The sequence below is a fragment of the Myodes glareolus genome, chromosome 10 (genome assembly GCF_982192425.1).
Source record: "Myodes glareolus chromosome 10, mMyoGla1.1, whole genome shotgun sequence".
NCBI lineage: Eukaryota > Metazoa > Chordata > Mammalia > Rodentia > Cricetidae > Myodes > Myodes glareolus.
The window spans coordinates 2123032-2135134 of NC_142035.1; the positions used below are offsets into that span (position 1 = coordinate 2123032).

At 52.7% G+C, this 12103-nt stretch overlaps 1 protein-coding gene and 1 long non-coding RNA gene across 3 annotated transcripts in view; one reads left to right on the top strand and one right to left on the bottom strand.

Moving 5' to 3' along the window:
- Nucleotides 1-12103, bottom strand: part of Cdh4 (cadherin 4) — a 495273-nt gene that overhangs the window by 159440 nt on the left and 323730 nt on the right. The gene's annotated exons all lie outside the window — the stretch shown is intronic.
- LOC146892706 (uncharacterized) lies at nt 708-5763 on the top strand. Its single transcript, XR_015004214.2, has 2 exons — nt 708-857; nt 2883-5763. It is a non-coding gene; the product is annotated as an uncharacterized LOC146892706 (long non-coding RNA).

Here is a 12103-nt window from a genome sequence, read left to right on the forward strand (position 1 = left end):
ACAAGGTGATCGTCATGATGACATCAGCAGCTCTGGTACAGTCGGCTGGAAGTATGTGCCAGACTAGAGTGGACCACAGTATACAGGCACCCACTCAGTCCCGCGGCAGCTATCACGGGGGGACATAGCCATTCTCTTTTTACATAGGCACCATCCAAACTTCCAATGCAGCTAGGCAGGGGACGCTGGGGCAGAAGCTAGAGGACATCTCTCAGGTGGGCACAGTCCTGGCACATCATCTCTCTGATCTGTGGGCTCCATGTGAGCCTGTACCAGCACCAGCACTCCTGCAGTAGTGCATGTATGCATGTGCATATGTAGATGCACATGTGTGTTTGTGTATATGTGTTCTTGTGTGAGCATGCATGTGGAAGTCAGAGAACAACCTTGCGAATTGTTCCTTAGACTCCATTCACCCTCCCTCTTTTCTTGAGACAAAGTTTTCATGGACTTAGAACTCAACAAGCAGGCAGGCAGGCCAGGCTGTCTCTACGTCCCCAGAGCTGGGATCACAAACACATATCGCCACATCCAGCTTTCGTTTATGTGGTTTCTGGGAACTGAACTCAGATCCTCAGAAGTTCTTCACTGACAGAGCCATCTCCCCAGCCCCTCCCTGTTTTATAGATGGGCACACAACAGTTGTGAAACACAGCCTTTGCCCCCAGGATACTCCAGCCAGGCAGGGTCTCCCCCAGGAGCCATAAGTCACCTACACTTCAGCCTCAGTGAGTGTGGTGCTGTGGGAGCAGAGGGCATGGAGCACATTCTCTCATCCAGCTTCTCTGCTGCTGGCCTCACCGACCAGGGGCAGGGCTGCTGTCTCCTCCGAAGGCTCTGATCACACACTGGAGGAGGTGAGAAAGATGTTGGAGTTGACAGCTGGGGCCCAGCGGCCCCACTGGGGCTGTGTCTTTAAAGCCAGGAACAGGACGAGTGGGCTATTTTTAGAGCTGCCAACTTCTCTCTCATTAGCAGCTTGCGCATCAGGATGGGGCTAATGAAATCATTTGTAATTAGGCCCAGGTAGAGAGATGACTCTTTCTTGTCCGGTGCCCCTCCCCCACTCCCATTCTGTTCCTGGAGGGTGATGGGTCCCAGGTCCCTGCTCTCCCCTCTCTTGCTTCTCTCCATTTAGGGCGCTGCTGGGCCGTTTCCTGTTCTGCATTTTCTTCCTGCTCTGGCTTCTGCCTTAAGGCTGCAGGAGGCACAAGCCCTTCTTAAACTCTTATGGAGAGAGATCCTGCAGATGTTTGGGAAGCCAGGAGAGTTGAAGCCTGGGAAGGCCTGGCACTGTCCCAAATCCTAGCCATCACTAGAAGTGGGGACACACACCTGTCACTCGGGGTAGGGGCACATTCTGTGTGTCACTTGTCCCATACAGACACAAAGTGGGAAGAAACGGGGATTCTACACCTCTCTGGGAGCTCAGCAGGCAGACGAGTGTGTGTTGGGGGCAGAGCTCTCCAGGCTGAGGCAGCCTAAGCTTGGCTCTTTGTCAGCTTTAGGGCTGAATCCAAATGTGAGCATGAACTTTGCCATCTGGGCTCCGCAGACAAGGCGCCCACACTGGCTCCTAGCCATTTTCCAAGAATCAACAAGCAGCGGACCAGGAAGTGCAAACATGGTTTCCCCATCTCTCACTCTCCTGGTCTGCCCTGGCATCCTTTCCTGGGTTCTCTACAGGAGACCTCTTTCCTCTGGTACACACAACACATAATTTCAAGGTACACGAAGACCCCTTGGGACAAACAGACACTTGGGTGCCTGGACACCAAGGAATGAATAAACCTTTCTGCACAGATGGTGTCTAGGCTGCTTGGTCCCTAATGGGCCAAGGTGGACCCTACCATGAGCCAAAAGCAGACATGCTCTCAGAAGGTCATAGTGCCTAGGGACTTGGGACTGCAGATGGTAGATTTGTTAGGGATTCCGCAGCACCAGCTTCCTGGAAAGCTGTTTGGACCGGTCCTGGGGCCCAGAGAATGCTCTAGATGAAGCCATGCCTGGATAGGAATCCCTTTGTCCCCAGACAGAGGGACCAGTCCCACAGAGACCAGAGGCCATCAGGAACATCACAGGGCAGTTCTTCGGAAGGAACAGGACCACATGTAAGACCCTCTGAGCTACCTCCCAGCATGGGACCCTAACATATCCATAGGACCAGGCATTTGAGATGTGGATATAGTGTTCCACAGATGTGATAAGAATGTCAGTTATTAAAATGAAGTCCACTTCCCACAGACAAAAGGCCACAGTCCCCCTCAATGACTTCTCCATCTTCCTTGCCTTCTAGATGGGTCACCCCCAAAGGAAGCAGCTGCCAAGGTTTGGGATTGCCCATCTCCAACTCCATCCTGCTTCTAAAGAGCATGTGCTCGGGCAACAGGCTCTCTGGGTCAAATATTGTTGTCCCGACCGCTGCAGGTGGAGCAACACACTTTGCTTCTCTCCCAGTTTGGCAGGAAGTGGGAAGGTGAAGCCAGCCTTGGTGGCCATGCTGGGGACATGGTGGCATGTGTAGCGGTAAGGACCAGGGCTGCCTATGCTGTCCAGCGACAGACAGTGCACGGCACTGGGAGGTACCACCATGCCTTCTTCCTGTGTTGTCTTTTTCACCGAAGAAAGCAGTCATGGAGTGATCCCCAAGTCCCATGTCCAGAGAAACTCTTACTAGGCAATCTTCCTGGTCCAATGCTCTCCCCAGCCAGAAGAGAGCTGAGGTCCCTCAGCCGGTAAACTGAAACTCCAGGACCTTCCATCTCTTTAAGGCTGCAGGGCTCTGAGTTGGAGGTTGTGGGTTTCCTTGTCCCATTCTTGGGTCAGGGGAAGGTTGGGTTGGACTGCACATTTCTCTACAGTCCTTTCCCTGTTTTCACCAGTCAGGAGGGTCCAGTTCAAAGGCTACTTCCACCCACGATTGCTACTACATGCTGTTTCTCTGAAGGAGACTAGGTAAGTGCTGGCCATCGAGTCTCCGCAGCAGGGGAAAGGACTGTTTTGCAAGATTACACCTCTGCAGATGTTAACTTCTTTAAGCTCCATGCTGGGGGCTGACTTTGGGACTGGGAAAAAGCTGGCTATTGAAGTCAACTTGGAAAAGATGGAAGCCTGTCTTCTGTGGTCCTTGACTTGATCCCCAAGTGTCCTCAAAGACCAGCACCTCCCTACTTCCTGTACAGAGAAAAACAGCAGAGAGTTGGCTGGCGATCACGCCGGTAGGGAACCTTCCTGTGATGTCTGTTATGCAAATGAAGACCTTCTGCAAGGTGATTATCCAGGATAATTTCAACACAAGATCTCAATAGACTTCGGCTTCTTAGGCCAGCACTGAAGATGCCTAAGACTTAGGTACGTGACGATTTACTCCTGGGTACAAATTAAAACTCGCAGAAAGGTCAGTGGACTAGGAGAGATTTTATTTTTTTTCCTCCAGTGATTTCTTGTTGAGGAGGCTGCTCAGGCTCCCTGCTCTGCCACCTGGCCCCACCCACTACTCAGTCTATCATCCCCGCCTCCATCCGAATGAACCATTTGCTCCCAGTGACTCTGAAGCCCCAGCTGAGTGCACATTAGAGTGCAGTGAGGAAGATTCCAGGCTTTACTTAAAAGCTACACGCTCTTTCAGAGGAAGGTGACCTTTTGCCTGGATCCCCCCAGCTACTGAGAAAGACTTGTGGGGAGAGCACAGTCCGCGTTTGGCTTTCTCTTGTTGGGCTCCACCTCAGTGTGCACCTACTTTGTGCTTTGATGATAGGATGTGGCCAAGGAGTACAGTGTGCTGCTTTGCAAGAGTCCAGGACTTGGAGATAGTGGACCAAGCTGTGTGGGCCTTGCAAAACTTGCTAAGCTACCAGGCAAAAGCCTATGGCTGGCACAGTTCGATTTACCGACTCACAGTGGTGAGAGAGACCAGCATGCTAAATGTCACCTTCTGTACTCACAAAGGGGTCTGTGACAACTGAACCCAGGGGAACACTCAGCACAGCACCTATAATTTGGAATCTTGTGGATTGGAATGGGTCAAGGAGAAAAGTGAGCTTCCTGCAGATTTTGCAATCACTTGGGAAGGGAAGCAAGCCGCAGCGTAGGGAACGGGAAATGTTCTTCAGAAGGTGCGACTGCAGAACCACAGCTCAGCTCAGTCTCCCTGGCTGATATCACCAATCGACCTTTGCCTGTTCCTGGGAGCTGAACCCAGCACAAGAGCCTATGGTGCTGGTACGGGACTCGTGGTGAACCCCTCGGAACACACAAGTCAGATCCCGCCTGCAGGAGTGACCTGCAAACCCTGGATGCTGCTGGGGTGACAGTTGGAGCATCTGCCCCTCCAGGGTCAGCCTTCTGCGCCTCTGTTTCAGCTGCTGAGACATGCAGGAGCCACAGAGGGCTCGGGGCAGCGGTCTGAACCCTGAGGGAGCCCAGAGCAGCATCCATACTTTTCCTGCCTTTCAGGAAAGTGGGGTGCTTTCCTGCCCATTTCCCAGTCTCCACGCAAATAGTCCCAGCAGAACAGAAGCCCCCAGCACTCGCTTCTTCTTCTGGAAGTAAGCCAGAGAGGCAGCCCCTTGTCAGACACTCCCAGACATGTTGGGGTGCCCCCCACTGGCTTTCCTTATCTTCTGGGAGAGGCTTTATGATGAGGGCAGCCCAAACACAGCTGCCTGCATTTAGAATTCACAGCTCTAACGGGTTTTGGGATTTGGCATAGCCATTATTTAGAGGAATGACTTAAAGATGAAGGAGAAATGATCTCTTTGGGATGGGAGGAAAGAAAGAAACTACATATTTTTCTATTATTAAAAACAACACTTTATGGGGGTGGAGAGATGGCTCAGCAGTTAGGAGGCTGTACTGCTCTTCCAGAGGACCTGAGTTCCATTCCCAGAACCCACACCAGGAGGTTCCAAACTGCCCTGAACTCCAGCTCCCGGGGAATCCAATGCTACTAGGCTTCAGGGGCATCTGCACTAAATGCATATACCCACACACAGATGCATAATTAAAAATAATAGAGATAAATCTTCAAAATAACACTTGATTCCAGTTAGTTACAAATAAGAGCATCCCGTAGATGATTCAGGGGAGCCTGCCAGACACTTTTCCAGTCCCTAACGCTGTCACTGAGGCCACAGAGCTCCGCTCAGGGTTTTCCACCTTTAGTATCCAACTGCGTGGTTTATGCGTGCTTTGTTTCATGGCTCTAGGTACTTCAATATTCAGAAAGTTGGATTCAGCTATCCATCATGAATAAAAGAAAAAGAAAGCATGATGGAGTTAAATTAGAAAAATGAAAATTAGTTTCCTATTGACTCTCAGGACCCACGTGTCCTTTATCCTGCACCCTCATCCCCTGATATCGCCTTCTCTCAGTCTCTGTTATAAATGTTACACTGTATCCACACTTGCCACACACGCGCACATGCACGCACACACACATGCACACACACGCACACACATACACACACACATGCACACACACACGGGCACACATGCGCGCGCACACACATGCACATACACATACAAACACACACACAGGGGCACACGGACACGCATGTGCACGCACACACACGCGCACACACACACACACACACACACACATACGTGTGCGATTGGGGTCCACAGGCCAGGGTAAACCACATGAGGAAGAACACATCTGTATTTCCATTCTGAGTCACTTTGCGTACTACATTTTACAGGCTCATCTGTCCCTGCAGATTTCACTTTTCTTTACACTTGAATAAATTTCTTTTTGCATACGAACCACATTCCCACCATCTCTTCACCTGTTGCTGGACATCTACGTCGGTCGCATTTCCTTGCTTGCCCACCTCTGCAGTCTTGGGCACACACCCAGAGAATGCCATATCCCACCACAGAGTATTTACATATCTGTGTTTCTGGCTGTTCTAGTCATGAAGTAATGACACTGATACAGTTATCAATGACACACTGGTCATTCCACGCAGCTGCTTGTGGCTGATGTTTCTGTATGTTCTCCACTCTCCTTTAGATAAAACAGCTTGTGTTTTTGAAAGCAAGGATAAAACACTGCCCTGGTCTCTGTGACTGGAAGACTTGGTAAGGAGCCTGCATGGCACAGATGTGTCCTGTGGTCAGATACTGAGTCATGGCTTACATCTTTCTCTATGAACAGGAGTTGTCTAGATAAGGCCCACATGCTCATGGGCAGTCCTGACAGAAATAGGTCAGAATTATAGTCAAGCTTCGGAACTGTTCCAGCTTTATTCCCTCACTTTGATAAAACATTCTGAACAAAAGCAACCTAGGAAGAAAGGGGTACATTTCAGCTCACAGGGTACAGCCCATCACTGAGGGATGTCAGGGCAGGAGCTCAAACAACTTGATGCAAAAGCCGAGGAGGAAGGGATGCCGCTTGCTGGCTCATTCGTGGGCTTATACTTTCCTACACAACCCAGAACCATCTGCCCACAGAGTGGTGCTCCCCACACAGGACCATCTGCTCACACAGTAGTGCTCCCCACACAGGACCATCTGCTCACACAGTAGTGCTCCCCACACAGGACCATTTGCCCACACAGTGTGCCCACACAGTGGTGCTCCCCACACAGGACCATCTGCCCACACATCAATGCTCCCCACAATGTGTTGAGTCCTCCTACATCACCGAACAACACCATCCCATGCCCACAGGCCAGTCTGACTTGGGCAGTCCCTCACCTGAACTCCCTTCAGCTGAATTGCCTTCCCATTTGAAGACAACATGTGACTGGGAGCTTTCATGGGTTCTACTCAGAATTTGGGGTTGTTTGGGCTTATGTTTTGACAAATCTTGATCATATTCACAGAGAAAAATATAAGCCACAGCTCAGTACCTGACCACAGAAGGACACGTCTGTGTCACGCAGCCTCCTTACCAAGTCTTCCAAGATACCCATAAGCCACAGAGGCTGGGCAGTGTTTATTCCTTGCTTTCAAAAACACAATGGTTTTACCTTAAGAGTGGTCACTCTTGCTGGTGAGGGCGTTTGTTTGTCTGGAGTGGACCAGGGGCCAGTGTGAAGGAGGCGCCTTCTTAACTGGCAAACCATCCCAGAAGGAACGGTGAAGCCCAGGCAGGCAGGGGGACAGAGGTCCATCTTCAGCTCATTGGTAATGAACTAAACCCAAGGGCTATGAGCTGCTGCAGAAAGCATCTTCTGCAGCAGGTGCGGCACACAGGTGCCAGGTGAGGGTGCTGACCCTGGAGACTCGACACCAGGAGCAGCTGCATGACCGGTGCGGTTGATAAGGGCTTAGGTGAACAAAGTGCTGAGCCTCCACCACAGGAGGTGAGGCTTGGTCATGACTGGGGCTCAGGACTTGGGTGACGCTACTCAGGCATCGCCCCACATAGGATTGGAATAAACAGATGGGCGTCCAGACCCCAAAGGGAAGTCCTTTGTCACAGCTGAGTTTCCTCCTTCGACACTCACAGCACCTGTACTTCCTCCATCTCGTGTGTGTGTGTGTGTGTGTGTGTGTGTGTGTGCGCGTGCACGTGCGCGCGTGTCTCCCTAGTTGTGTGGTGCACGGGCTCTGGACTAGTGCCCAGGAGGAGGCTAAGTATGGTCTACAGGTGACTGGAAGAACAGTAAACATTCTCTGGCCATGGACCACGTGATGCTCCAGGCTCAGAGGGGCTGTGGTATCTTAAAGTGCACAGGTGGGATTTAATCCCAGAGCCAGGGCCCTGACTGTCACTCTATAAACACATCTCTGCCATGGCTTCTAAGTCAGTCCATTCCAGCTGCCCACGCCTGGCCCACTGCACGGAGCGTGGAAGTCACCTGGAGTGGGAGGACAAGTTAAGTAAGGCAGCTAGCGCCCATGGGACGACCCTGACTCCGCCAGGCTACCACTGCCATCTTAGTAGAGTCCGGGAACTGGGGAGAGGAAGTGACCTGAGGCATGCCCCTCACTGCTATGCACAGCCAGACATCTTGGTCCCTTGGCAGGGCAGGGTGGGCTGAGCATGAGTGTCTTCCCAGCTGATGTTGTGGGTCCTATGGGGACAATACTATGGGTGTGGAGGTACTGGGGACATGGTGCCCCACTGAGCACAGGATTCTGGCCACTTACCTATCAGAACTCCCTAGCTGTGACATCCTTAAGGAGCACATTGGATACCTCTCAAGATCAGTTGACACCAGGGTCAGGGCACAAGGGACATGGTTTGCTGGGATATGTAACAATATTTAGAAGCATTTTCCTCCCTCCCTCCCTTTCTCCCTCTCTCCCTCTCTCCCTCCCTCCCTCCCTCCCTTTTTTTCGTGATTTCATATTTTCACAGAGTGCTGAGGCTCTTCTGAAGTGTCAGACAAGAAAGCAGGCCTGTGCTGCCCGTGTTGCCCTGCTTCCCTAGCCTTCTGGTACCTTCTGCCCTCAACTGCCAAGCTACACGTTTTAAGGCCACCCCAGTGAACCAGTGAAGGCTCTGATGTTTTCTTCCTTCCTTTAGTAACATCAAGGAATGATTTGTCGCTTGTCAGCAGAAGTTCTGGGAATTCTGAGATCTGGTGTGTGTGTGTTTGCATGCGTGCATGCGTGTATGTGCACATGTGTGCATGTGCATGCGTGCGTGTGCGTGTGTGCACGTGCGTGTGTGTGTTTCCCTAGTTGTGCAGTGCATGGGCTCTGGACTGGTGCCCAGGAGGAGGGTAAGTATGTCAAGTACACCCAAACCTTTGTATGCTGTAGGATCATCCACCCAGTTCCTGCAGCTTCCTGCCTGGTCCCAATCCGGAGCAAAAATGTCCACCAGAGCCTCCTTTACCTTACAGTTTCTCTCACTGCCTCCTGGACCCTAGGGGTGACTCCTTGCCTGCCCGCTCTGTGGTCTCTAGACTCTTGCCTGAATCAGGTGCAGTGTGTTCAGGATTACCTAGCCAATGGAAGATGGCCCTCAGGTTGCCAAGTCTTTGCCCTCCTCTGGCCTCCTAGCTCCATCAGCCATGTTGATCGAAGGTCTTGCATTACACACCCCAAACCCAGCCTTCTCTTGCTATGTTTTGGCATCTCTCTCCAGCCACACCAAGCCCACCTCCCCCTTTCCACTCACATAGCTTCTGATGGCTCACTGATGGTGTCAGTGGACCACCATCGTCACCAGAACCCTGGCGTGTTTGTACCAACCATGCTGAGATGTAGCACCAGCCAGTGCCTCCTGCCCGCCTCCATCCCTCAGAGAACCTGTCTTCACATTCTTAAGTGTCTTGCTCTGAGGAGGCTGAACAATGACCCCCAAACACACCCACATCCTGATCTCTGTGCCTCCATCACCTTACATAACAAGTCAGATTCTGCAGAGGGAAAGTTAAGGACCTTGAGGAAGGAAATTAGCCCGGATATCTGGGTCCGGTCTTCACAGGGTCCTTAACTAGGGAAGTCAGAGGATTGGAGGTAGGGGAGGAGGGGAACATTGTACTGGGGGCTCTGGAGGACGGTCCAGGGGATCACTATTGGGAAATGGACTCTACCCACTAGAGGAGACAGCCTGCCCTTCCTCCTGCCTTCTGCCTCATCCGTTTCAGCTGGGACCAACTGTACCCGCATGCCTGCCTGTGGCCGACCCCACTTGTCCCTGTCTGCCCTCACCTGTCCTCACTTGTCCTCACGTGCCCTCACCTGTCCTCACGTGCCCTCACCTGTCCTCACGTGCCCTCACCTGTCCTCACGTGCCCTCACCTGTCCTCACCTGTCCTCACGTGCCCTCACCTGTCCTCACGTGCCCTCACCTGTCCTCACCTGTCCTCACGTGCCCTCATCTGTCCTCACCTGCCTTCACCTGCCCTCACCTGTCCTCACCTGTCCTCACCTGCCTTCACCTGTCCTCACCTGCCTTCACCTGTCCTCACTTGCCCTCACGTGCCCTCACCTGTCCTCACCTGTCCTCACCTGTCCTACCTGCCTTCACCTGTCCTCACCTGTCCTCACCTATCCTACCTGCCCTCACGTGCCCTCATGTGCCCTCACCTGTCCTCACTTGCCTTCACCTGTCCTCACCTGCCTTCACCTGTCCTCACCTGCCTTCACCTGTCCTCACCTGCCTTCACCTGTCCTCACCTGTCCTCACTTGCCCTCACGTGCCCTCACCTGCCTTCACCTGCCCTCACCTGTCCTACCTGCCTTCACCTGTCCTCACCTGCCCTCACCTGTCCTACCTGCCTTCACATGTCCTCACCTGCCCTCACCTGTCCTACCTGCCCTCACATGCCCTCACCTGTCCTATCTGCCCTCACCTGCCCCACTTGCCTAGGTCTGACCCAGCTGTCCCCATCTGCTCAGGTGTAGACCCACCCCATCTGCTCTTACTCATCCCTCTCTGTATTCATTTGCCTTCAGGGGTCCTTACCAGGCCCAATCCTCTGGAGCTCTCCTTGGCCGGACAGAGTTCAACTGGCCAATCTTCATTGCTTTAACCCTGAAGGCATGCTAGGGAAGGCCATGGCACAGACTGGGAACTCCCAAGAGGGCCGTGCCCAGGAAGCTGACCTTGAAGCCAAGCAGATAGCGGTCCCCATCCCACACAGGTTGTGGAGGTCTCCAGCTTGAACTTAACTCCACCCACTCACTGTCCTATCAGTTCTGGGGCTGAGGACCTGGTGTGCCTGTCAGTTGCAGTTTCTCCAGGACATGAGGCTCAGAGACAGGAGTTAACTTGTCGAAGAACACACAGCAAAGGAACGTAAAAGTATTTATAACTTAATTTGTGGAAAATTTTATGTATTTATACAATGTGTTTTGATCATACCTATCGACCCATCACAGGCCATTCTCCAAAAGGAGGATGACTCTCCTCCCTCAGCACACCCCACCACAGGCCGTGCTCCCAAGGAGAGAGACTCTCCTCACTCAGCACACTCCACCACAGGCCGTGCTCCTAAGGAGGATGACTCTCCTCCCTCAGCACACCCCACTGCAGGCCATGCTCCCAAGGAGAGAGACTCTCCTCCCTCAGCAACCCCACCACAGGCCATGCTCCAGAAGGAGGTAACTCTCCTCCCTCAGTAACTGCCAATATTCCTTTGGCCAAGGGTGGGCCGTGGGGCTCCTCTCCCATCCAAGTGGGAATTTTATCGGTTTGATATTGCACAGGTGACCACAGTGGGTGTGAGTCTCACAGCCTCCTCCCATCCTCTGACTCTTCCATTCTTCCTGGCCCTGCTTCCACGATGTCCCCGAGCCTTGGGTGGGGAGGTTGACATAGATGAAGTGCCTACAGCTGGGCAGTTTCCTGTACTCGTTACTTTGAAAACTTAGGAGTGTCTAGCACGGGACTTCCGGCTATGAGCTTTTTTTCTGGACAGTGTGAACCTGAACTTGGGGAACCGCCCAGTCAAGGCTAATGGGGGAGGGGCAGAACACAGAGGGAGCGCACACCCACCAAATGGGCTCTACAGCCCCTCCATGGGTCCACGCCCTGTCGGTTTTGAATCCCAGGACCCTTCCTCGCATCTGGGGGAGTTGGGAGCCGTCTGCCTTTGGCCAACTGGAAGCATCGTCCTTGGCTTTTGTGTAAAGTTTCCAGCGCATGGCTGGTGGCAAACTTTACACTGAAACACACAGATGGTCCAGCCTTATCTTGCTAATGAAAAAAGCCCTCGTATGGCTACAAAAACACACGCAATCGTCTGTTTCCCGACATTCTGAAACAGTCTACAGAGGTGTAAGGTGCTACGCAGATGAGGATAATTAGCTGTGGCATCTGTGGGGAGAAATAAGCCTCCCCCCCCGCCTCCCGCTCTACCTGCTATTCTGGGCTCTCCGAAGGTGGTGAGCAGTGAGCTTGGGCGGCAGTACTGCCCCTGGTAAGCAAGCGCCCCCCCTTCATGGGCACCACCCGCCTCTGTACCTCTTGTGAGTAGGGATTGGAAAACCTGGTCTCTGGGAAGGGATGTCCCCAGTCCTGGCACTGCTCTTGGGCAGGAAAGCTCTGGGGTGGCCAGCATGCCCTCTGGGTGCCGTGGTCTAATAACTTAGCCTGTGTCTTCTCTCCCTTTCCTGAGCCCTGACTCTGACTCTGCCATGTGCCAGGTGGAGGCTGACAGGATGCCGGTGGAGCTTGCTGCCAGCAGAACCA